This window comes from Lampetra planeri, chromosome 79, assembly GCF_965212315.1.
Source record: "Lampetra planeri chromosome 79, kcLamPlan1.2.h2, whole genome shotgun sequence".
Classification (NCBI taxonomy): domain Eukaryota; kingdom Metazoa; phylum Chordata; class Hyperoartia; order Petromyzontiformes; family Petromyzontidae; genus Lampetra; species Lampetra planeri.
The window spans coordinates 1,410,722-1,438,453 of record NC_136184.1 but is presented as its reverse complement, the minus strand read 5'-3'; the positions used below and the strand labels follow the sequence as shown (position 1 = coordinate 1,438,453).

The 27,732-nt window shown below is 46.8% G+C and overlaps 1 long non-coding RNA gene across 1 annotated transcript; it reads left to right on the top strand.

The window, feature by feature from the left end:
- Positions 1 to 1,497: 1,497 nt before the first annotated feature.
- LOC144738240 (uncharacterized) lies at positions 1,498 to 20,301 on the top strand. Its single transcript, XR_013589190.1, has 4 exons — positions 1,498 to 1,619; positions 2,015 to 2,104; positions 3,451 to 3,534; positions 18,823 to 20,301. It is a non-coding gene; the product is annotated as an uncharacterized LOC144738240 (long non-coding RNA).
- Positions 20,302 to 27,732: the final 7,431 nt, after the last annotated feature.

Genomic DNA, 27,732 nt, shown 5'->3' with positions numbered 1-27,732 from the left:
TTAGGGAGTGAGAGGACACTACGCACACAGAGATGTCGGAACAAAGAGTGAGGAGGAAGGCACGCCATGTACCACAGTACTACAGTACCAGCACTACATTACCATTACTGCAGTACTACAGTACCAGTGTCGTGGGTTCAATTGAGGCGCACACTCAACTTGGAGGCAACAATATTAACGCATAACAACCAACGTGGACATTATATACAGGGTGGTGACCACCGTTCCTAATCTCAATAACACTCGGGGAATACTACACTATTTTCATTGTATGTGTGGTCATTCATGCTAATTACATCCCATAGTTCTTTATATGTTTATACCTGAGGACCAAATCCTATACAGTACATGGCTATTCCCAATCAAATAATAACCCTTCTTCCAAGCTAAATAAAAAATGAATGCGCAAATAAAGACATGGAGCAAAAACAAAAGGCACATCATAACAGAGAAATTAGGCCGGTCTCGCATCGCAGACCACAATTCCAACTCGAAACTGTCGGTCAGTGGGCTGGAAGGGAGGAAGGAGCGGGTGGCTGGGAGGGGTGGCTGGGAGGGGAGGGGTGGTGGGAGGGGAGGGGTGGCATGGAGGGGAGGGGTGGCTGGGAGGGGAGGGGTGGTGGGAGGGGAGAGGTGGCTGGGAGGGGTGGCTGGGAGGGGAGGGGTGGTGGGAGGGGTGGCTGGGAGGGGAGGGGTGGTGGGAGGGGAGAGGTGGCTGGGAGGGGTGGCTGGGAGGGGAGGGGTGGTGGGAGGGGTGGCTGGGAGGGGAGGGGTGGTGGGAGGGGAGAGGTGGCTGGGAGGGGTGGCTGGGAGGGGAGGGGTGGTGGGAGGGGTGGCTGGGAGGGGAGGGGTGGTGGGAGGGGAAGGGTGGCTGGGAGGGGAGGGGTGGCTGGTAGGGGAGGGTGGTGGGAGGGGAGGGGTGGCTGGGAGGGGAGGGGTGGTGGGAGGGGAGGGGTGGTGGGAGGGGAGGGGTGGCTGGGAGGGGAGGGGGTGGCTGGGAGGGGAGGGGTGGCTGGGAGGGGAGGGGTGGCTGGGAGGGGAGGGGTGGTGGGAGGGGAGGGGTGGCTGGGAGGGGAGGGGTGGTGGGAGGGGAGGGGTGGCTGGGAGGGGAGGGGGTGGCTGGGAGGGGTGGCTGGGAGGGGAGGGGTGGTGGGAGAGCAGGGGGCGGGGAAAAGGTGGGATAGGTGGGGAGGGGTAGGAGAGGGGGGGATCAGTTGGGAGAGGAGTGTGGTTGGACAGAAAGGGGCAGAAATCTTGACTTAAAGCTTTCGTGACTGCAGGAATTCTTCTTTGGTTCTTTCGGTAAAGTCACGAAGATAGAAAAAGAATCATGAAAAAATTAAGTGAATAAAAATAAAACCACTAAAGTAGACTGTAGCCTGGTTCTATTTTTATTCACTTAGTTTTTTTAATAATAATTTTTCTATCTACGTGATTTAACCGAAAGACCCAAGAGAATAGGAAGGGGGAGAGAAGAGATGGGTGAGAGGTGGGGGTAGGAGATAAGAGGAGAGGGCGGGGGGCAGGTTAGAGAGGAGTGGGGGGTGTGGGAGACAACGGCGGTCGTCCGTGCGTGGTGCCCATCCACCTTTTTGTGTGCCGTGTTGTGACCGTCATAGGTGCATACTCACTCACAACTACCACTGCCTCACTCATCATACGCCTTTGTCTTCCCAGTGGCGATGTTCACACCACACAAGTTACTCGTTTGAGGCTGATTCGACCTAGGGGAGGCCCAGGACAGGTTCAAATAATCGTGACCGGTGGTGGCCGTGAGCGGGAATCGAAGTAGGGTCGCCGGGTTCGTAGCGCAGCACGCAAACCACTACACTACAAGTAACTGGTGTGGTGTGAACATCGCCACTGGGGGAGACAAAGGCGGCCGGGTGTGGTGGATCCAAGTCCCGGGCGAAGCCAAGTCCCGGGCGAAGCCGGGGACTTACCGCGAGTATCTAGTACATGACATTTGAAATGAAACTTGTCTTTGTCCCCCCCCCGCTCCCGACGTCACCAGGGACCCCCTGCGTCACCGCGTGACGTCACGAGAAGACCCCGGAAGTGAAGTCGTCAACGCCGCGGCTCTGCTCGCCACATGCGATCCCAGGTGCGATGTTTACACGGCGCCGCTTGTGATTATTATTGTTGTTATTATTAAGTTTGTTTATTGGGAAAAGCCTCGCTTCTGGCTTCTTTCGTAGGCATATCAATTTAGAAGCAACAGTCTGGGTTAGCGTGAACACGCTACAACGCTGGGCCTAGTCGTGTAGGGCTGGCCTGCTGCTCTTCACTGATTTAAAAAAATCTAGATCTTAATCTTAAGTTTTCGTAACTGCAATGATCCATACTCTCTGATTTTTTTTCCGTCTAATTTATCCACAGCCTGACTGATAGCTTTAAGTCGCCGAGGAGAGCCTTGATACGTCTCTTTTTCATCAGGGCATTGCCTGGTTTTTTGCAAGAGGGGGGGTTGATCTTGCAGCTGTGTTCTTAAGTTAGAAAGTGTGTTTCCCGAGTGAAGTTGATTCAGCTAAGAATCTAATTTAAAATTTCGATTTAAAGCTTTCGTGAATGCAGGGATTCATCTTCTTGGTTCTTTCGGTAAAGTCACGTAGAAGGGAAATAATAAAATAATAAAAATAAAACATTAAATAATTCTCACGACGTTTCGGCCACAACGCACGCAGCCGTCCTCAGGTGAAGAACATGTCTGTCGGAAAGACAGCATCTGTTTCAGACGAAATAAATAACACATAGCACATTTATATAAATACTACATAAACACAATACATTTGAAAAGAAACATGTCAAATAAAACCAATAATAAAATCCCGGGTTGAAACGCCACACCCACCTTTACCGTTATTTGGGGAAAATTACTCCCCCCGCTTAACATGAATTCACTTTACGTGGCAATTTTCATGAACACGGTCCCCTTGTTAAGCAGGGGCTTGCTGTGTTTGGGTGCTTCCATCGTGGTTATGAGTGAAATAAAATATATTTTAAAGTGGCTCTATTGGGCACTTGTCCTCCAACAACAGCGGAGCAGAGAAAGTGACGCTCACAACAATGAGCGGAGCGCCGAGTGGATGAAATGCAGAAAGTTGACAGAGTAGGGGAAACAGTAGGTGCATTTGCCAGTCATCTCACTCATCAATCAACCCATGTGGCCTCAAGGTGCACCTAGCCTGCCATAGGCTCTGTGGTGACTTCATCGCCGCCTGGTGGCGAGCAGTTCTTATCTTTTACGTTTGTTGTATGTATGTTGAACTTCTTTCGCACCGTACGTAGCCAAGCGTGCTAATCGGAGGTGTATAAATAATATCTTATCCCTAGGTACTTGACAGAGGAGATGTCAAAGGTGAAACCTTTTGAGTTTAGAAATTTCGTTTTCTTTAAAAGTAAAACTTTTACGTTATTTTCCTGAGTTATTTATTTGTGTGTTGCGTGCAGAGTTTTCCAGCTGCGTTTTCACAGGAACAGCAGCAACAGCACATCCCGCTATATCAGAGGCCATCGTCACAAAATCCCCGCGAGGTGAGTGATCGCCGACTCTTAACTCATATTTCAAATGCTAGCACACAACAGTTATTTCATGTGTAACACATTCAATCAGGATCTCTATTTAGCAACTGAAGGAGAAGGAATCCAATGAGCTATGGAGTTCTTCACAGATGTCCAGTAAGGGACTGAGGGGTCAGCAAGTTACATGAACAACAAACAATACAAGCAACACAAGGAGGGCAAAGTATAGAAAAGGAGTTAAGTCACTAAAATAAATAAAAGTAAATCAAGTATACAAGTACAAATTGCATAATTACTTAAATTCCTGCCGATTTTCAACACCAAATGCAAGATTATGTTTAACAGATGAATTTGAAAAGCTAAACTATTATGGTTGTATAAAAAAACGAGAATAATTAAGAAATATATGCAGAATAGAAGCTATAGAGGTTCAGAATAATTAATCCAAGTAAAGCTCATTGAGCGTCTTCGTATGGCTGGGGAAGCAGTTTTATTTTGTTGAGGTTTTCAATACATTCAGCAGCTTCTGGTGAGGCAGAGTGAATTCTTCTGATGCCACCGGGAATGAATCTTTCAGGGCTGGAGTTAAAGGAGTTGAATACGTGGGCAATTATCTGACTTGGGTGGCCAGCCACAATTTGGGATGCTCCTCGTGTTCCACTTGTGGAGCAAGTGGCCACATCTCCCCTGGCCTGTCTTCAAGTGGTTGAGGGTTGTCCAAATTTTCTGTGGTAGGTTGAACCCTGAGACTTCACTAATTGGGTCAGTTACCAGGTTGCAATTGGTCACATTTTCAGTCACCCAGGATGTGCCCTATTGAGAGGAAGGGCTGTCATCAGTTTGTAGGGGTTGGAGTGTATTCCAATAGGGGCTGCGAGATTTCACACGTGCGTAGGTGGGTTTTCAGCTCTTTCGTCAGTGGACTTAGTTGGCTGACAGCCGGTATTCTTTTCGGAATGCACCAATACATTGTTGCTGCATTGGCATTGTTGCTTCATTGGCATTGTTGCTGCATTGGCATTGTTGCCGCATTGGCACTCATGCACCGCCCGTGCTTCTGGTGCTGTTGGTACACTTGGGCTACGCCGATCCCCAAACCCTTATAAACAGTTTGCCTTTAGAGGCTGACTCCTTTGCCTGATGACGACCGCTTCTGTTGCGATTGAAACATTGTGTTTTATTTAATTTCTAACTACGTGACTTTACCGAAAGAACCAAAGAGTATGGATTCCTGCAGTCACGAAAGCTTCAAATTAAGATTTGTTTTATCCTACTAGGACAGGCCTACTGAGCGATTAGCTTTTTCAGAAGTAATCTGGCCATAAATGATAACTAAATGAAGTGGCTTATCATGTGGAAATCCACAGCAGCAAAATATAACAAATGATCTACCGTATTTCCCGCATATAGCCCGCATACGCATATAACCCGCAGACGCATATACCCCGCAAAAATAGCGTTTTGTGTAAAAAAAATTCAGCTCGCACCTCCATATGCATTCATATATTTAACGTCGTTACCGCAGCTTAATTCCATCTCTCTCTCCCCCACCTCTCTCTCCCGCAGCTGCCCCACCCCTCAACCCCCACCTCTCCGTCCCCCCAGCTACCCCACCCCTCAACCCCCACCTCTATCTCCCCCAGCTGCCCCACCCCTCAACCCCCACCTCTCTCTCCCCCAGCTACCCCACCCCTCAACCCCCACCTCTATCTCCCCCCAGCTGCCCCACCCCTCAACCCCCACCTCTCTCTCCCCCAGCTACCCCACCCCTCAACCCCCACCTCTATCTCCCCCCAGCTGCCCCACCCCTCAACCCCCCACCTCTCTCTCCCCCAGCTACCCCACCCCCCAACCCCCACCTCTCTCTCCCCCAGCTACCCCACCCCCCAACCCCCCACCTCTCAACCCCCCACCTCTCTCTCCCCCAGCTGCCCCACCCCTCAACCCCCCACCTCTCTCTCCCCCAGCTGCCCCACCCCCCAACCCCCCACCTCTATCTCCCCCCAGCTGCCCCACCCCTCAACCCCCCACCTCTCTCTCCCCCAGCTGCCCCACCCCCCAACCCCCCCACCTCTCTCTCCCCCAGCTGCCCCACCCCCCAACCCCCCACCTCTATCTCCCCCCAGCTGCCCCACCCCTCAACCCCCCACCTCTCTCTCCCCCAGCTACCCCACCCCCCAACCCCCACCTCTCTCTCCCCCAGCTACCCCAACCCCCCACCTCTCAACCCCCCACCTCTCTCTCCCCCAGCTACCCCACCCCCCAACCCCCCACCTCTATCTCCCCCCAGCTGCCCCACCCCTCAACCCCCCACCTCTCTCTCCCCCAGCTGCCCCACCCCTCAACCCCCCACCTCTCTCTCCCCCAGCTGCCCCACCCCCCAACCCCCCACCTCTATCTCCCCCCAGCTGCCCCACCCCTCAACCCCCCACCTCTCTCTCCCCCAGCTGCCCCACCCCCCAACCCCCCACCTCTCTCTCCCCCAGCTGCCCCACCCCCCAACCCCCCACCTCTATCTCCCCCCAGCTGCCCCACCCCCCAACCCCCATCTCTCTCTCCCCCAGCTGCCCCACCCCCCAACCCCCACCTCTCTCTCCCCCAGCTGCCCCACCCCCCAACCCCCACCTCTCTCTCCCCCAGCTGCCCCACCCCCCAACCCCCACCTCTCTCTCCCCCAGCTGCCCCACCCCCCAACCCCCACCTCTCTCTCCCCCAGCTACCCCACCCCTCAACCCCCACCTCTCTCTCCCCCAGCTGCCCCACCCCCCAACCCCCACCTCTCTCTCCCCCAGCTGCCCCACCCCCCAACCCCCCAACCCCCCACCTCTCTCCCCCCAGCTGCCCCAACCCCCACCTCTATCTCCCCCCAGCTGCCCCACCCCCCAACCCCCACCTCTCTCTCCCCCAGCTGCCCCACCCCCCAACCCCCACCTCTCTCTCCCCCAGCTGCCCCACCCCCCAACCCCCACCTCTCTCTCCCCCAGCTACCCCACCCCTCAACCCCCACCTCTCTCTCCCCCAGCTGCCCCACCCCCCAACCCCCACCTCTCTCTCCCCCAGCTGCCCCACCCCCCAACCCCCCAACCCCCCACCTCTCTCCCCCCAGCTGCCCCAACCCCCACCTCTATCTCCCCCCAGCTGCCCCACCCCCCAACCCCCACCTCTCTCTCCCTCCAACTCTCCCGTCGCCGGTAAATAGTGCCGCGCACTTCAAACAGTGTCGTTTAATTGTATAAACAATTAATTAAAAACGCCATAACATGTGCAATTTTAGCGTGAGTAGTTTATTCAGCAGTGCTTTAGTCAAAGGTAAGTGTTGCATAGTGGATAGTCCTACCATGAAAAAATTAACCGAGTCATGACATGTCACACGTGCAAAATATTTGTGGGATAGCCCGCACCTCCATATACCCCGCAGGGTCTTGTTTTGTTTGTAAAAGTGGTATACCCCGTGGGTTATATGCGGGAAAATACGCTAGGGAAAAATAGATGAACCCGGAGAAAAACTACACGCCTCCACGGGGGGGAATAGGCAAACTCCAAATATACAGGTGGCAGGGTCGGGATCGAACCCCGAACGTCCTGCATACCAGGAGAGGAAGTTAACATCCACAGTTCTTGCGTGCTTTTTGCACGAGGTGGCGTCGCCAACTATAAGCATGGCAGTTACATGGTGAATGAGTGGAAGAGTCAGTGTTCATCTTCTGTCTTCTCTCTGTTCACGGTTTGTCTGCGCTTCGGCTTGATCTGCAGCTTGAGCCACAATCCAAGCCTCTTCACACCTCATACAATGTCAGTCAGGTTGACTGGACAACAAGCGAACTCTTCCAGCCTATAGCTTGTACAATGTTTCCATGCCCACTCAATATTGGTGTGTACCTCAAATATATGCTCAGGGAAGTTGCTTCATACCACAACAGTCGTTTTTCCAACAATTTTCTTTCACTTGTTACCTGAGTACAGTATTATATAGAACACTAGCGGTTAGTTCCCGGCATTGCCCGGGCGAAAAAGGCAGACACATGTAGTTGCACACACAAATCGTCTGACACACACACATAGAGTTACACACACATATCGACTCACACATACATACATAGACTGAACAACAACAACCGCCATTCGCCAGTAAGTGGCGGTGACGTCACCACAACGCTTGTGCCAGGCTATGTGCACCTTGAGGCCATGTAAAGTGTCGAATGCTCGCTGGCAGGAGGTCACGGGGCAGACCCAGATGGCACATGTCGACTGACTGAGACAACTGGCTGATGCACCACCTGTGCCCCCTACTGTGGCAACTTGCTGTGCTTTAGCCACCCGGCGCTCCGCTCGTTGTTGTGAGCGTCGCTCCTCCGCCCTCCGTTTTTGTTGGAGGGCGACTGCCTCCAACTGCCCAATAGCGTCCTTCAGGAGGCTCCTCCACAGAGGCCGATCTTGACACCGCTGGTACCCGTCATCGGCAAGTCGACTCAGCTCCACGTCCTCCTGTACCACATCACTCCATCTCTTCTCTAGCCTGTGCCAGGCCGTTTAGCCCTCTAGATCCGGCTGAACAAAAGATGTTTAGGCATGCGGTGTCTGGCCATGCGGGCTACATGACTCAGGCAACGCAGCCTTACCTGGCGGAGGAGCTTACCGATGGGACTTTGTCCACATCTTTCAAGGATTTGTGAGCTCCTCACACAATGCAGCCTGGTTAAATCCAGGATGGATCGTAGGCAGGCCATCCTAGATGTTTCTAACCGGCGAAGATGTTCCATTAGGGGGGCGCAAGCGTAGAGAAGGGAGGGCATGACCGTGGCTGAGAAGACCTGAAGCTTCGTGCGGAGTGATAGACCAGGTAGCTTCCACACAGTTTTACGCAACCAATAAAAAGATAATGTGGCTCGACTGATTCGGAGTGAGACCTCTGCTGTTAAACCGGAGCCGGTCATTAGCACACTGGCAAGGTATGGAAAACTCTCCACTATCTCCACAACTGCCCCATCACCAATTGGGAGTTGTGGGGGTGGAGTGTTCGATGGTAGAAAATACCCAGGCAGGTGCTTAGTTTTGGTGGGGCTGATGGTAAGGCCCCACCTCTTGGTGGCAAGCTCCAGGTTCAGCAGCAGCACCTCGAACTCCTCCTCCGAGTGAGCAGCAATTAGCAGATCATCGGCATACATAACGTGTTTAAGCAATAGGGAGCCATCCCTTGAGCGCACCCGTGCATCGATCAGCCTCCCATTGTATCTGTACCAGATGGAAATTCTAGCGGTACAGCCATTGAAGGCTTCACGAACTATGTGGTCCAAATATATGTAAAATAATGTGGGATCCAGAGGACATCCCTGTTGCACCCCAAGGTGTACAGGGAATGGCTCTGGCTCACGGCCACGTAGTTTGACGCGAGGCCGCTCACCATCATGAAGGTCCTTAAGGATGGTGAGCAGTGGGTGAGGGACTCGGAAAGCACGAAGAACATCCCAGAGGCCAAAGCTACTGATGGTATCATAGGCCTTGAGCAGGTCAATAAAGCACACACATGGACTAAGACGTACACATGGGCCTACAGACACGCAAAGAAATGGACTTACACTGACTAACATGGAGGCATGCACACACAGCAACTAACACACACGCACATGGACTCAGACACACACACATATGGAGTCACACACACATAGACATCCACTTGAGATACACACACATGGAGTTACACACACATATGGACGTACACACATACAGCGACTCACACACATACATACATAGAGTGACACACACATTGCCGTACACACACATACAGACTGTCACACATAGACATCCACTTGAGATATACACACATGGAGTTACACACATATATCGACGTACACACATACAGCGACTCACACACAGATATATGTGGACTCACACACACATTGACGTAAACACACATATGTACTTACTCACAGACATATGGACTAAGACACACACACATGGACTTAGACACATATAGATAGACTGACACACACACAGCCCTACACACATACACATGTGACACACAGACATCTACTTGAGATACACAGACATGGATGAACACACACATATGGACTCACACAAACGCATTGACTTACACACATCGAGTGACACACACGTGTATAGACTTACATACACATGTGGACTAACACATACACATGGACGTACATGGCCAGATGACAGACTGGCAGACCGTCGCAGCGTGATAAAAGCGCAGCAAAAAAAGGGAACATTTAGCAACCTAAAAATAAAGAGTTTTGTGCACACAAACATTATTATTGTAATGTTTGTCAACTAATGTGTTTAATAATAGGAAACATTGGACTTGATTTGTTAGTGTAAGAAGCTTGGAAATGTGTACTTACCATAGGCGTGTTGAGGCCTTGTGCCATGCGTAGCCCCCCTCCTGGCCTACATTGGCGAGGCGGCGGAGTTGGCACGTTGCCAGGCTAGGGGCTGGGCCGCTACCCCCCCCCCCCAGCATCCCACGCCCATGCAAGAATAATGGTATGTAAGCAGTAGCATATTATAATCTAGGGAGTCTGTAGTATAAACTGGACACATCGTGTTGGGGGGGGGGCGAAGAGGACATGACACTGTGAAGAAATATCCGCAGCATCATGTGTGTACGTGTTGGCTGTAAAACGCGTAAAAGGAAATGTCCCCCGTGAGCTTGAGCGAACGCGCATGACTTGGCAGGGTCCGCCCCCCCCCGCCACGCAATTGGCGTCAGTTGGTACGGTCGATGTCGAGCAATAAGTAAATAATTAATAATAGAAACGGCACAAATGTGTTCATTAAACTACTTTAAAGTTTAGGGATGGAAAATGAAATAGGCTATTCCCACCGTGGGGCTTAGGGCGTGCCGCCCGGCAATTTTTTCTACATATAGCCCACCGTCCGAGAGCCAAATCACCCGCAAGCGCGCGGAGACTTTTATATATAAGATTCCTTTTCTCAGCGAATAGTTTTCTACTCAGAATTTCTGAATGAGGCAAAACTGTATAAGGCCACTAGGAGTGCATATCAAGAATTTTCCTTGAATACACGTAACTTATATCGCAAAACAACTCTGCAAGAAACTAAAAATGTAAAGAAATTATTTTTAAATGTTGCCTACTTCCAGGAACACTTTGGAGTCTTCTTTAGCTAGTTTGAAGGGTTACCCGGAGCTATTGCTATTGCAAGACTGATTTTTTTGTCGTCAAGAAGCATAAACCATCAAGTGGACTCCGGTGATCCTCACAGCGGCTTTTGGCTTACCATCGAACAAAGACGGTTACCACATCGCGCGCTTTCAGATGCGCTTCTTTGGCCGTCTGGAGCGATCTTCCTTCCGATATTTTTTTTCGAACTAGATTGAAAACTTACTTCTTTATAACTGCTTTCTGTGTTTAGTTTGTTGCCCTTTCACCGCACCTCCGATTAGCATGGTTGTCTACATACAGTGCGAAATAAGTTCAACATTAATATATATATGTAAGATTCTGTATGTTGTTTTTATTGGAATTTTTACCTTATTTCATCAATTCATAGGCCACATCAAAACCCGAAATTCCTCCCACTTTCACACCTGTGGTGCATCCATCGGGTCAGCTTCAGTTCATCTCTGGTTCTTGCTCTCCAGACATCCTGGTGCCTGATGTAAATTCTGCCATACTTCCTCTTTTTGGAGGGAATCTCAAAATTATTTTTGTGAACATAGCCTTGGTGGTGAGATGTTAACTACCTCACCTGGTATACAGGAGGTCGGGGGTTCGATCCCGACCCTGACACCTGTATATTTGGAGTTTGCATGGTCTCCCTGTGGTCATTTGGATTTTCTCCAGGTCCTCCGTTTTTTTCCTCCACATTTAGAAACATGCATTTTCAGTATTTGGCTGCTATACATTATCACATGATGAGCCACTTTGTTAAACTATCAATTGTAGCTAGGTCACTTCTGAAAAGAGCTATATAGCTCAGTGGGCCTTGTCTGGTAAAATAAAAATAGTTATGGTTAGTTGATTACCCTTGTGAAGTCTATAAACTCATAAAAGCTAGCTTATCCCACTGTTTGTTTTTATTGTATATGTGTTTAGGTGTGAAAACAGCCTCCCTTCCTCTATGGGTGTTCATGTTTTATCCTCTCTCCTCGTTTGCCTGCTTTTCTGAGTTCGATTCCCACTCATGATCAATACAGTGGTGGTTATCTAAACTCATTCTGGTTCTCCCCCAGGTTGATCCAGCCTTAAAATTATTACCTGGTGTGTCATGTAAAGATCGCCACTTGGGAGACAAAGGTTGTTGGGCGTGGTTCTGGTTATACACCCTTGAAGGCATTGTTTTTGGTCGTGGAGAATTAGCATAATTAAAATATATACAGCAATCTCTTGCCAAGCGAGGACTTGCCAACCACAGAGTCAAGCATACATGGTTAATTATTTTTGTACTAATTTACCAACTGCGGCTTGGAAATGTGAGTATCCGCAGGTAGACATGGGTCTGCAACACCCATTTACAAATGTTGCATGGCCACAGTTTTCCTCCATTCACCAGTGCTATCCGTGGCCATCCATGGCGCTGCGTAGCTTATCAGCTGTCCGTACTGTAATTCTGGCAGCACATACATAGCCCGCGTCGCATCGCAACTGCACTCCCTTAACCCATTCCAAGTTGCAGAGTAGGTCCCGTTCACCGCTGAATCTCGTAACGCGCAAGCGGTTAGCGTTATATATTTTTATTGGCATAGCACCGTTGTTTGTAAATACATTGTACTCACCGCACAGAACTGTAGCAACACGACCGCACTCTATGATAGCTGCTGCCAAACTCTGACACGCCTTGTGGGAGTCTCTTCAGGTCGGAAGACGTACAGATAATTATTTTATTTCAGTTTTTCTTCTGATTCCGTTCAGGTGATGTACACGTACCCCTGTCCACTGATCTGTCATTGATGAACCGGAAGAAGATAGTGGGCTGAACCCCTCCTAACCACTCCTTCCCCCATCATCTCATTGTCATAATCGTTAATATTAAAGGTATGTAAATTTAATGTAATGTTTATATTTTATTATGTTATTGTGTAATGTGCTGTATTTTATTTGGTGTTTAGTTAATAAACAGACAAGTTAGTTGAGATATGACGAGTCTGACCGCGGTCGTGGTTCCCTTACCCCCTATTTCCCATAGGCCCTGTACTTTACCAACCGCGGATTTGCCTACTGCGGCATTTTCTTTGAACCTAACCCCCGCGGTTGGCGAGGGCTTGCTGTTTATATTTTGTTCTGAAAGATTCTTATGCACTTCAACATGAGCTGTCATAATTCCATTATCATCAAGGTTCACATGCTTAACCCAGATCTTGACATATTTTGTGATGATAGTGATTGTTAATAGATCATGAAAAATAATAATATTAAAACCTTTTGACCCTGGGCTGCATTGTCATGTAGTGGTATATCCTGTCATCAAATTTATAATTTAATACAATTATGTTTACAATATTAATATACAGTGGTCATTCTGAACGTTTCAACTCAGCTAATCGTTGAAATGTCAAGGAATATTATTGTCCCTTTGCCTTGTATCTGCTTGGTGGGGCAGCGGGTTTATTGTATGTTGCTATGTGTCATCCCTGAGTTCACATAGGTGATTGTCAGGTGTTCCCACGTATGTGTGACAACTTAATAATTATGAACTAGGTTTTCTAGAATCGGAGGTGAGTTTTAAAATTTGATCAAAAAAGTGTAAAATTCTCAGATGCTACTATTCTTGGACAATCCACTGACAGGAATGCTACCACTCAGCCACGCAGCCCAAGAAAGTAGTTTGTTGGGAACTGCTCAAAGACCGCATTATAACGGTGTGTGTTATATTTCGATTTAAAGCTTTCGTGACTGCAGGGATTCATCTTCTTGGTTCTTTCGGTAAAGTCACGTAGGAGGGAAGTAATAAAATAATAAAAATAAAACATAATAAAACAATTCTCACGACGTTTCGGCCACAACGCAAGCAGCCGTCCTCAGGCGAAGAATGAAGCACCTCCAAGCTTGGAGCGTATATTTAAGCTGGGTTAGAGGGGGGGAGGTGGGAAGAAGAGCGCCTAAACAAAATAATTTGCATATCAAGAGGAATTCAGCATATGGAAAATGCGTAGGAGGTGGGCGGGGGGGGTTCCAAATCAATACTATGCCCGTGCATTATGCAGGATTAGCAACATCAAAGGGGGGGGGGGAGGGGGGTAGCATTAACAAAGGAAAGGAATGTTAATAGTATGTAGCTGCAGTTACTAAACAACCAAGTAAAAAACTAAAGTAAAAGCTGCATAACAAACTAAAGTATAAACTACATAGCATCATCAGTATATTTACTATACTCTACAATAAGCTGAGTTACTAACAGTAAGTAATACATAAAAAATTCTACGTTGTAAAAAATTATATAATATGCTTCCATCTAAACTTTATTCTCTTACATCACACGCGTCTATACTGTACTATATACTGCCATAGGCAAATCCAACATTAAATTACATACTGTATTGCTATAAACCACCCGATACACATTAGGGTGGGTAGAATAATACATAGTGTTATATTAAAATGTATAAGGTATAGGGTGGTTTATAGCAATACAGTATGTAATTTAATGTTGGATTTGCCTATGGCAGTATATAGTACGGTATAGACGCGTGTGATGTAAGAGAATAAAGTTTAGATGGAAGCATATTATATAATTTTTTACAACGTAGAATTTTTTATGTATTACTTACTGTTAGTAACTCAGCTTATTGTAGAGTATAGTAAGTATACTGATGATGCTATGTAGTTTATACTTTAGTTTGTTATGCAGTTTTTACTTTAGTTTTTTTACTTGGTTGTTTAGTAACTGCAGCTACATACTATTAACATTCCTTTCCTTTGTTAATGCTACCCCCCTCCCCCCCCCCCCCCTTTGATGCTGCTAATCCTGCATAATGCACGGGCATAGTATTGATTTGGAACCCCCCCCCCCGCCCACCTCCTACGCATTTTCCATATGCTGAATTCCTCTTGATATGCAAATTATTTTGTTTAGGCGCTCTTCTTCCCACCTCCCCCCCTCTAACCCAGCTTAAATATACGCTCCAAGCTTGGAGGTGCTTCATTCTTCGCCTGAGGACGGCTGCTTGCGTTGTGGCCGAAACGTCGTGAGAATTGTTTTATTATGTTTTATTTTTATTATTTTATTACTTCCCTTCTACGTGACTTTACCGAAAGAACCAAGAAGGTGTGTGTTATATTTCGATTTAAAGCTTTCGTGACTGCAGGGATTCATCTTCTTGGTTCTTTTGGTAAAGTCACGTAGAAGGGAAATAATAAATAATAAAAATAAAACATAATAAAATACAAATTCTCACGACGTTTCGGCCACAACACAAGCAGCCGTCCTCAGGCGAAGAAACAGAGCTGTCGGAAAGGCAGCATCCCAATGAACACCGTCAAGCTTTGCAGCGTATATTTAAGCTGGGTCGGGGGCAGGAGAGCGCCTTGACAAAGGAGTTTACATATCAACACCGGAATTAAGCAAATTGATGGAAAATGCAGATATGGGATTAGCCACTCCTTGTGGAATGTGTAGGTGGTGGGGGGGGGTCTCAAAGTCATATTATGCTCGTGTATTATGTAAGATTGACAGTGATAAAGGGAGGAAGTAGGATTAGCAGTAATAAAAGGGAGGGACATTTTAATTGTAAGGAGCTGCAGCAGCCAAACCACCGCGTATCAAGCCCGTGCCTTGTGTGGGCATAAAAGGAGGAGTTTCTAAAGAACTGCAAATGCCCTACTACCATCTAATACACCTATGTGAAAACACTATATATAAACTATATCAATATAATCAATGTGCTCAATATACTCTCCAATAAGCTGAGCTATTAACATTAAGTAATTGGGTATACGCTACACTATGACTACCATATAGTGAACCGATAAAAAAATAAAATATAACATACATCAATGTAATCAATATACTCAATATACTCTCCAATAAGCTGAGCTACTAACAGTAAGTCATACATTACACTTCTATGTTCGAAAAAATAATAATAATATGCCTCCAGCCAAACTTTGTTCTTACATCACACGGATATACCCCGTATTATACACTGCCATAGACAAACCCAACATTGAAATATACACTGAGTTACTATACCTTAGACTATACATTGTAATATTGCACTATGTATTATTCTATACACCCTACTGTATACCACACTGCTGTATATTCACTGTACAATTACGATACTATATATTACCTTATACATTATATTAGACATTACACTGTTATTCATAATCAACGTTTTTGGGTTTAGATCGCGTTATTTATAAATGTGTCGTAACCCTCCACCACCCGACACGGCCAATCAGTAAAAAAGTGTCACGTTGACAAAAGACAAATAGTTCACTGCTTTAGCCCACCGGTGTGTTGAAGTGTGAAACCACAACATTTACAATTTGAGTACGACGTATCGCTGGTAATTGCATCCAGCATCATCGGGCAATTCGCCAGAATGGTGAGGCTCTGCTGTGTCTCCCGTTCTTATATAGAGCAGCAGCAGGGTGACGTCATCATTAACTCATCAGGTGCAAAGATTCGAGGGGGGAGTTATTGTAATCATATACTAGATTAGTAATCAGGCTATTGTTACGATGCGAGTTGTAGATTAGTAATCATTTGGAATGTGTTTTATTATGATTATGCTACATTAGTAATCAGTTAGTATTTGTTTCCCTTATAAGGAATTGTAATGTATCTTATTTAATAATACGCTTCCAGGCCGCACTAAGCCTGTAGCTGTCTGAGCGATTAAAGTTATTTCTGTTTCTCTCAATTTCAATCGATTCTCTAATTAGTCTTTGCCAGTAGTAACTAGTTTTACACAACACTTCAACGTTGTCAAAATCAATTGAGTGTCCCTGTTGGCATGCATGTTCTGCCACTGCCGACAGTTGTGTTTGTGATAGTTTAATATTTCTCTGGTGTTCTTTTAGTCTTACACTAACGTTACACCCTGTCTGTCCAATATAGCATCTGCCACATACACAATTAATCCGATATACACCTTCTGTTGATAATTTAGGTAATTCGTCTTTAGTGCACGTTACTAGTTGTTGAATTTTGTGTACTGTACCAAATCTTACTGTAATGTTTTGCTTTTGCAAAACACGGGCTAATTTGTCAGTTACTCCTGAGATAAATGGTATTTTTATTGTTTTAATAATCTGATCGCTTTCAGCAGTGTTGCTTCGCGATCGTGATTTGGCATTTAGTGCTCTGTTAATTTGAGCATTATTGTAGCCATTCTGTCTTAGTGTTTCTTTAACATGTTTAATCTCTCTCACTAGACTTTCACCATCTGACACTGTTTTAGCCCGATGTATGAGCGTCTTGATAAGAGAGGATTTCTGAGCTGGGTGATGATGCGAATCTGCATTCAGATAGGCATCAGTGTGCGTTTGCTTTCTGTAAACGCTGTGTGTTATTTTACCATTTAGGCCATGCCCAAGTAAAATATCCAGGAACGGGAGTGTGTTATTCACCTCCATTTCCATGGTGAACTGAATGGCCGGGTTTTGTACATTGAGATGATTTAGAAAATCGTTAAGTGTATCTTTACCATGTGGCCAGACAACCAAAGTGTCATCCACATATCTAAACCAAAAGGATGGTTTTAATGTGCTCGAGGCAAGTGCTCTGGTTTCAAAGTTTTCCATGTACAAATTTGCTGAGCAATTCCTAATTAAGCCAAGGGCTTCAAACACACCTGTGGGCTAAAGCAGTGAACTATTTGTCTTTTGTCAACGTGACACTTTTTTACTGATTGGCCGTGTCGGGTGGTCGAGGGTTACGACACATTTATAAATAACGCGATCTAAACCCAAAAACGTTGGTTATTAATAATATTGGTCGCGAAAGCCTACGTGTTAAATTACACTGTTATACTATTTATTATTATACAATCTGCGAAACACCATCTCATTGACCTTCGCGTGACAGGTACTAAGAGGAAGCAACGAAATATGTCAATGGGAGAGTGGTAGCAGGAGACTTGCAGCCGAGCATAGAATCCATTTCGTGAGGAGAAAACGTGAACAAAATCAGTCAAGACCCGAAATGGTTTATCACGTCCTTCCAATGATTGCTGAGCCAGAGTCCATCTTCTCGGTTGAAATTGTCTCTGTGTTTGTATATGTGGATGGCCTCATGAACGAATCTCTCATGGTAGCCAGATGGCTTGCAGAGAACCTCCGTCTTGGAGAAGTCAATGTCATGTGAGCCCACTGAATTATAACAATGGTCTGCCACGGCTGAGGTGTTCGTTCTACCGTATTTCAAGTCTGCTTTATGTTCACGGATGCAGTCCGAGACATGTCGTTTCGTTGCCAAGCTTGGCGGTGTTCATTAGGACGCTGTCTTTCCGACAGCTCTGTTTCTTCATCTGAGGACGGCTGCTTGTGTTGTGGCCAAAACGTTGTGAGAATTTTTATTTTATTATGTTTTATTTTTATTATTTTATTATTTCCCTTCTACGTGACTTTACCGAAAGAACCAAGAAGGTGTGTGTTATTACGGTGCACGATCCACGTTAAAATGGTGAGCGTTATAACGGTGCACATTCCTCGTTGTGAAAAAATGTATTCCTAATGGAAGAACCGAAAACGCTTTGTGTGAATGCCACGCGTTAAGCCAGAACTTGCCGTTTTTCTCAATTGATTTTGGGAAGAGGTAGGTTTTCACGACCAATATTCATAATAAAGGTTTCGGGTTAGATTGTGTAAATATAAATGTGTTGTTAACCCACCACCCCCCGACACAGCCAATTAGTAAGGTTTGCCACGTGAACAAAATGTGCCAATTGGCTACTACGTGCTAATTATACCGGTATGATGGGTAATGAATAGGCTTTACCCTTTCTGGAAATAACACAGGAGGTGTTAAAATGTTCAAACATCAAATACACTCATTATTGGAAAGCATCAAGTCTGCATTAAGCATACATCATGAGTGTGGTAAAACATGAAAATCATGTTTTGATATTAATGTATGCATTGTCTGTGAAACTGATTGACCTGCACAAGAAACAGCCTCATTCATGGCCTTGTCTCATCACCAGTGTTAGACCAGAGAACAACACCAAAAGGTGACTGGCGCAAAGGGTAAAGCCTATTCTTTTTCATCATCTTGATACTCACAAAAAGGGTCCCGTATAAATTAACAGTATTTTTGTAAACAGTATTTTTGTAAACAATACATATAAATTGTGTGTAATATGTATATCTGCAGAATCGGATGGAGTCGAGAAACGTGACACAGCCCGGTACCAAGAGGTACCAATGCGGCCAGTGTCCGTACAGCACGGATCGAACTGGTAACATGAAGAATCACAAAAGAACACACACTGGAGAGAAGCCCTTCAAGTGCACTCTGTGCGGAGAGGCATTTACACAGTCGGGAACGCTTCAGATTCATCAGAGGGCGCACACGGGCGAGAAGCCCTTCAAGTGCCTGGTGTGTTGGAAGGCATTTGCGCATTCGCCACATCTTCACAGACACCGGAAAACACACACGGGAGAGAAGCCCTTCAAATGCACTGCATGCGGGCATTCGTTCATACGGTCGTCACATCTTAAAGAGCATCAGAGAATACACACGGGAACAAAGCCCTTCAAGTGTACTGTGTGTGGGAAAGCATTTACCTGGTCAGGAGCCCGAAGCAGGCATGAGAAGATACACAAGAAGGGGAATGTGAAGTCAATAAGTGAAAGTCAAAGTTTTGCAATGAACCTGTCTATTATTAAACAAGAACCAGGAGATACTCCCAGCTTTGATATGTGGCCAGGAGTGAAGGTGGAATATGTAGAAGTGAAGGTGAAATGTGAGGAATTGGAGGTTAACTGTGAAGAAGTGAACGTGAAATGTGAAGGCGAAGATTCGATTCCAAAACCTGTCTTTCACATCGATGGAGGCAGCGTGAAGGAAGAGCAGAATTTGTAGAGTGAGGCAACCCCAAGCAGTTGATGGATCTGGAGGTGTGGGTGGACTTCTGAGCAAAGCAGAGTTGGAGCGACCAGCAGGTATGAAGTGGAGAACCCGGCTAGATGTGTAACCAGCAACTTTGGACAAAGAAGCTGCTACTTTGTCCCAAGTTGTACAATAAAGTCCTAATTTAATGCACTCGTAGTAGATGCATTCCTGAAAATTGCCACATGAATTGAAAAATGCATGCGAAAACAATTTCCCCATTAATAATGTAACCATAACATTTGGCGAGATACGATGTACTACGCACCCAACACAGGGAGATGGTGGGACAAATAAGTGAGGGTATGCCATCACTGCATTACTGTATCGTTCCACGCTGTACCGCTCAGCTCAAGAAAGTAGTTTGTCATCGACCACTGAGAAAATTCGTTCAGTGCGCATTCTGCATTATAACTACTACATTATAACTACGCATTCCGCGTCATAACGGTGCGGGTTCCGCGTTGTAACGTTCAGCATATAAAACGGTGCGTGTTGCGCGTTGTGCGAAAAGTGTTCCTGTATGGAGGAACCGCGTTACAGCGAGACACGCGTTGTGTGAATACCGTACGTTTTGCGACGGCCTGCATATTTTGTAACTGAAGTGGAGTATTGTCGATTTGCAAAATAGTATACGGGTGTCTTTTTTATAACATGTTATGACATTTTGTTGATTACATGTTCAGTGACTGAGTCTATACATTCAATGTTAGAGTGTACAAATAAAGTCCCTACCATCTATTTTGTGCTTTAACTGCGTTTTCCTAAATGTTATTGTGAAATGTTTACTTTTCAGCATTTTTATAACATTTATATTAGGTGTTCTTTTAAGAAATAATAATATTGCTCTAAGAATATTAGGGACTTTCAAATGTTGTCGAAGCACATTTTATTTCCAGAAAATCGCAGTGACGATTATCTGAACCGGTCCTGGGCCTCCCCTAGGTCGACTCAGCCTCAAATGAGTACCTGGTGCGGTGTGCTGGAAACATCGCCACTGGGGAGACAAAGGTGACCAAGTATGGTGCTGGCCATCGAGTCCTTAGTGTACCTTGCTGGCCTTTAATAGGTGCTGCAACTCGCTAACAGCACTTTCCGCAGCAGTATGTTAAGGCTACATGGGGGATCTTTGTCTTGTAATTATGGCATGCTGTTATGTGTGCCGGCCGAGTGGCCCTTGAACAAAAGCTTAGCTTAATGGGTTTTACGCAAGAAATACACTTCAACCTCTGGAGTCTTTTCCAGGTAGATTCCAGTATGAAGGATATTTTTAGTCATATTCTGTGTTTATTTTTTTTTAGCTAACAGAAAAAACCCAAGAACTTGGAAAAATTCAATGCAAAACATCAGACTTTGTCTTTCCTCGTCCATCCTACCCCAAACTCTACTACTACCTCGTCACTACCCCTGTCACTGGACACAGTCCCCATCATCAATGATCTCTGGCAGCCAAGGCTGCATTGGCTGGGACATGTTGCCCGCATGCCAAGCCACCTCATGGCTAAGCAGCTTCTGTTTGGCCAAATAGAGGGGGACAAAACGGGAGCGGCACGGGTTGGATAAGAGATGGAGCTTATGGGTGAATGTGTGAAAGTGTGGTTGAGTGCGTGAGGGGGTGTGTGGTACAGGCAAGAAAAGAGATGGACTTATGCGGTACAGGAGGATGTGGATCTGAGGGCACTTACTAATAACCGGTACCAGCAGTGTCAAAATCGGCTTCTGTGGAGGAGGTTCATGAATAACGCTATTGGGCAGTTGGAGGCAGACGACCTCCAACAACAGCTGACGGCAGAGGAGTGATGCTCCGAACAAGGATAGGAGAGCTGCGTGGCTAAATTTCAGAAAGTTGGCACGGTGGGGGGCATAGCTGGTGCATCTACCAGTCATCTCAGTCGGTCAACCCATGGCACCTGGGTCCGTCCCTTGACTTACTGCCAGCCAGTCTTCGATACTCCACGTGGCCTCAAAAGTCCACCTAGCATGGCACAAGCGCTATTGTGACACCGCCACTTAGTGGTGAACGGCGGCTGTTGTGATTTGAGGAGTGGTGGCACAGTGGTTAGCGCACTGGACTACAAACCTGGCAACTCGAGTTTGATTCCCACTCATGGCCACCACCAGTGACGAGTATCTGAATCGGTTCTGGGTCTCCCCTAGGTCGACTCAGTCTCAAATTAGTAACTTGTGCAGTATTTGAAAATCAGCATTGGGAAGACAAAGGCGGCCAGGGGTGCACCCCGTCGTGTGTCATGCCCACCTTAATAGGTGCTCACTAACAGTACTCAAGTGTGTTAAAGGCTATATGGGGATTCTATATATTTGTGAGTGTAATTGTGTGATTGAGATTGTAAGCTGTGAGAAAAACCAAGCCTACTACTGCCTACGCACCCAGTCACTCAAGCGTTCTACCATGTACCTCGTAGCTGTACTCACGGAGTCACACGGACGCTGTGAGAGGCGGAGGGAAGAGTACGAGAAAGCCTTGCCTAACACTGCCTCGTAGCAACACTCACTGGCGTCACACAGACGCTGTGAGCGGCTGAAGAAGGCAGGACGGCAGAAGGGTCTTGACAGCCAAGATGGATCATCATGTGACCACCTTTGGCAGTACCAAAATATGAAAATAGGTTTTCCCCTTTTTTTATGGCAACAAAACAGGTGTTAAGGTGTTTAAACACCAAACTGAAACCTTTTTTTACAAGGAATCATTTCGGTATTAACCACAATACTTGTGGTCAGAATGCAAAAAAAAAACATACTCTGATAATGTATGTGTAATAAACGACTTCCACGACACGTTGAGACTTGCGTCCTTTCTTTATTAGTTATGACTGCTCGGCTCCGCACTCTCTTTAGATGGTCACCCTCTCTCTCCTGCCGCATGCACGAGCTCTCTGCTCCTCCGTTCCTGCGCGGCTTCCCTCGCTCTCGCTTCCCCGCGCACCGCTGGTCGATGGCGCACCGGGAATCGGGAGAGCTTCGCCCGCAGCTGCCACGTGGTCGGTGGCTGACGAGATGGCGGAGATGCAGTCCGGACCCAGGCTTCCACACCGAACCCGGAGTCCTCCTCCTGCCTCTCCTTATATCCTCCTTGACGGAGCAAAGCCCTGCCTCTAACCACGCCCCCTTCAGAACCTTCTGGATGGTTCCCGCATGTACCCCTGAGCTCCGCCCATGAACTTTGGACCAGATCGAACCCGTAACCCTGATTAGCTATGACCGATGCGGCAATGCCTATGCAGCCCTCCGTATGTCGGTGTGTTCTCTCATTACATATGCATTGTCGTTGAAACTGATTGGTCCACACCAGAGACAGCTTTCTTTTGAGCCTAGTCTCAAAATGGTGTTAGACCAGAGGACGCCAAAAGGCGTACAGCAAAAATACAAGCACTATCAGAGTAATGAGAGCTCGGGGTGAGCAGCTACATCATGGGGACTATTTTGCTAGTCTAGCGTCGAAAATACGTATGCACACACCGCCTATGGGCACTTACATGCAGTTACGGCCAGGGGTCCGTAGGGGGTGCCAGCCTATACAAGGGGATAGAGAGGCTGGGTTCCCCTCCCCTACCCCAGGTGAGGGGCTGGGGGAGCCTTTCCAGGATCCCCTGGAAGATTCCATACAGAGGGCGGTACCGGGGGTGGAGAGTCCCCGGGACGTGTATAAAAGGCGGCTCTCAGGTCGGCTTGAGGCAGTGCTACGAAGACGAAGACTGAAGACCAGCGAGGCTAGGAACCTGGGGCCCCGGGACCCGACGTCCTTGTAAGGGCCAGAGCCGAGCGTGGACCAGTGGTCAGGACCCGTACCTTGGCTGGGTCGGGTCGGTCAGTCTCCCCTAGGTCACCCCTAGCCAGAGGGCTCTAGTTTACCCCGAGTGATAGGGCACGTTAGCCCAGAGGCTGTACCTCCTTAGTGAGTGGGGTAAAAAGGGTACCGTGTTACGTTGTTATAAATAAAAGTGTTGCTTCCAAGCTACGTCGCAAGTCTCCTGGAACCCACTACACCAGTGTGGTGGTGGTATTGGGGTACGCACACGCCAAACCGGCTGACTTGTAATATTTACCGGTGCGGGTGGTTGTGTTATCCCTGGCCAGGCCTCCTGAGGGGAGGGGGGGCTGTGGGGCGCGTTCGGTCCCGCAGAACCCCGCCCTATGGGAGAAGCGGTACAAACCTGTTCTGGGCGGTTGTGTGTTGTGTGATGTACGCCCAATGCCTCCTGAGGGGAGGGGGATGGGGGGCTCGTGTGATCCCACAGAGCCCCGCCCCTCAATCGTATTAAAGGTGGGACCCGGAGAGCAGAAAAGCAGACATACAATAGAGTCAGTAGCATCTAGTCCAGACATGGGCAAAGTACGGCCCGCGGGCCGTATACGGCCGGTTGGGCTTTTTAATCCGGCCCGCCGAACTTGTCAAAATATTATAAAATTAAATTTTACCTTCCTGTAATGCCCCCATTTCCCCATTAGATGGCGCACTTTGAGCAGAAGAGAGAGGGAATATTCGTATGAGCAATTCATGTTCCTGTAGTGGTGATAACTACTTGCTGTTCGCAAGCTGTGAGAGCGGATCGTAAACAAGGTTTTCCCGCTCAATCAAAGATCAGGGTCAAATGGGGTGAGGTAGGATCCAAACGCCAGATTGGGAAGGACCAATCGGAGGGTTCCACAAGGTGGCCGTGGATTGGACAACCCGGTCACGAACAGGTATAAAAGCCAGAGCGCTGAGAGCTCTTGGCCAGTTCTGCTACACGAAGACCCAAGTCGGCCGAAGACATCTCGGACCCTGGACCAAGCCCTCCAGCCCTTATCAGGGCTAGGGTTCAGTGTAACCAGTGGTCGGGGAGAGATCTCCTAGGTCCAGCCAGAGGACGCTGGGATAGCAGGGAGATTAGATAGACAGCAGGTCCGGAGGCTGTACCTCCTTAGAATAGGAGCTAAGCGTGAGTGTGGAGCTGTACAAGGTCCGGAGGCTGTACCTCCTCAGGGTAACGGGTGAGGGGACCATATACCCCTTTGTGTGATAGGGACTGTGTATTTAGACAATAAACTGTGTGCCATAAAGAAGTTTAGAAGTCAGTCCTTTACAACACTACATTTCTATTGAAAGTTAGTTAACAGTAATATTTGGGTACAGTATTGTTTTGGAAGCATTCACTGTAATATCGTATGAACGTTTACTTCACCGCATTATCGTATGAATGATGCGAGAAGAGATTAACGGGTTCTTATGTTAGCGATTTACGTACTTGGCGCTTTCGCTCTCTAAATTACGGCTTGAATGAGGGGGAGGGGTATGACTACACTCACAAAATTAATATCTTACTAGGAATTTTATATAACAAAAGTTATATACATAAATGTTACGCTTTGTGTAATTCAACAAAACAAACAAAACTTAACTCCGAGTTCTCTCCGAATTTCGTCCGTTCTAGACCCCACCGTTTTTTTAAAGATTTTTAAGCACAAAAAACATAATTAAAGTTTGAAAAATCATTAATTATACAAACTTTTCAATAATTTCCTTCTTCACTTCGATTTAAATTTCTTTAAAAACTTCTTCTCACCAACATTACCACTCATTACCACTTTCTCCAAAGGCAAGTTTGTAAAAAAATACATGGTACAGACAGCAGACATCTTGTGTCCGGAGATCAAAAGCAAATTTGAAAAAGTCATATTCTCAGGTTTTTTCGGTAAAGTCACGTAGGCAAAACATTAAAAGTAATGAAAGTAAAATAAAACAAAACAAAAATAAAAATAAAATTCACGACGTTTCGGAGGCAACACAAGTCTCCGTCATCAGGTGGGACCGTCACAGCCAGATTAGCTGCATCAAGTGAAGCAATGATTCAAGATGTAATCCCTTATAAGCAAGTTGAAGTGGGGGGGAGGAGAGGGGGGGGGAGTTCATCAGAATGTGGTAGCCAATGAATGGAACGTATCGGGAGGGAGGGAGGGGGGTGGGAGGGGGAGGGAGCCAACAAAAAATTTGGCGACGGCTTGGACGCGGCTGCTGCGCACGCCAACACAATGGACAGAGAGGGGGGAGGGGAGGTCTGATACACATGATAGAACAAAGGAACGAAAATGCCCATGTTTATACCAATGCAGGCTGAAAAATGGAGAGAGTACTGTTAAAAATAACTGGGGATGTTAACACTCGGTGAAGTAAATTAAAATAGTGCCTGTCAGATAAGATGGTCCAAAAAGTGTAATTAAGTCTTTTTTGCGTGGTTAATAACATCTTTCCAGTGATTACTGAGTTTGTACCCATCATCACGGTTAAAATTATGTCTGTGTTTGTATATTTGTATGGCTTCGTGTACAAACCTTTGATGGTAGCCAGGAGGCTTGCAGAGAACCTTGGTCTCGGAAAAGACAATTTCATGAGAGCCCGCCGAGTTGTAGCAATGATCGGCAACGGCCGAAGAATCAGTTCTGCCGTGTTTCAGATCTGACTTGTGCTCGCGGACACGATCAGCAACATGACGTTTTGTTTCTCCAATGTAGCAATCACCACAAATGCAACTCAATTTGTAGACTCCAGGATACTGTAAGTCAGGAACGACATCCTTCACAGATGGAATCAGATCACGGATTTTATGCACTGTGCTGAATCGGACTTGGATCTTATGTTTGTTTAGAATTTTGGAGATCTTTTTTGGTCACGCCTGCTATGTATGGTAACGTGATAGTTTTGGTCGGAGTTTCATGTGGTTGTTTCTGTGTGGTGGGAGAGACAGCTTGGCGGATAGTACGGTCAGAGTATCCGTTCATCCTGAGGGCCCGATGTACATGTCTTAATTAATCAGTCAGGTGGTGTTGGTCAGAAATGCCATGGGCTCTGTGGTATAGCGTTTTGATGAGAGAATTCTTTTGAGATGGGTGGTGGTGGGAATCCGGTTTCAGGTAGGAATCTGTGTGGGTGGCTTTCCTGTAGACAGAATGTCCCAAGGATCCGTCAAGCCTCCTCTTAAACAGAATATCCAAGAATGGTAGTTTACCGTCTTTCTCCACTTCCATGGTGAATCTGATAGATGGGTGTCTAGAATTGATGTGGTCCAAGAAGTGGTTCAATGCTGGGAGGCCATGTGGCCAGATGACGAAAGTGTCATCCACATATCTCTTCCACAGGGAAGGACGCAGGGTGGATGTCTGGATGGCGTCTGATTCAAACTTTTCCATGAAAATGTTGGCTATAACTGGTGACAAGGGGGAGCCCATAGGGGTACCCTCATTCTGTTTGTAGAAGGTGCCATTCCAGGTAAAATAGGTGTTGGTGAGGCAATGCCTAACCAGCGCAGGTACATCAGAATTCAATCCCTGTTGGACTAAGTCCTCAATTATTGTTAGGGTGTCCGGTACTGGGACTTTGGTAAACAAAGATACTACATCAAAGCTGACGAGAATGTCATCAGGAGATAGTACCATGTCCTTAACCATAGAGACTAATTGGGTTGAGTTGAGTACTGCCGAAGAGGTCTTGCCTGTGAAGGGGAGCAGAGTATCTGATAGAAAACGGGCTAGTTTGTACGTCGGAGAGTTTATCGTCGACACGATGGGTCGTAGCGGGGTGCCTTCTTTATGGATTTTAGGAAGACCATAGAGTCTGGGAGGTCTTGCCGCCGATGGTTTTAGAGAGGGACGTTTGCTTGGTTCGATTAGGGAAGTCGAACTCATGATGATACTGTTGGTTTTTGTCGTTAGGCTTTTAGTGGGATCGTTTTTAATTTTGGAGTAACTCCCATCATTAAGAAGGTCCAGGATTTTGTTGTTGTATGAATCTTTATCCATGATGACCGTGGCATTGCCCTTGTCTGCCGAGAGGATGACTATATCATCTCTCTTTTTTAAATTCGCGAGTTCAGAGCGTTCGTTTTTGCTGATGTTACTAGTGGGTTTCTTAGCATTCTTGAGAATAGTAGCTATTTCAGCTCTTGCTACATCAGCATGGATGTGTCCTATGCCTCTGAGGGCTACATCAATCTGAGAAATCATATCCTCCACTGGTATATATTTAGGGGTGACGGCGAAATTTAGTCCTTTGGCCAGTACCGTTTTTAGATTGTCAGAGATTGGAATGTTACTCTGATTAATCACGGTCTTGTTAACATCCAGCTTTGCGATGTGTGGCTCTGGTTTCTTTTTAGATAGGAGGTTGAATTTAGAAAT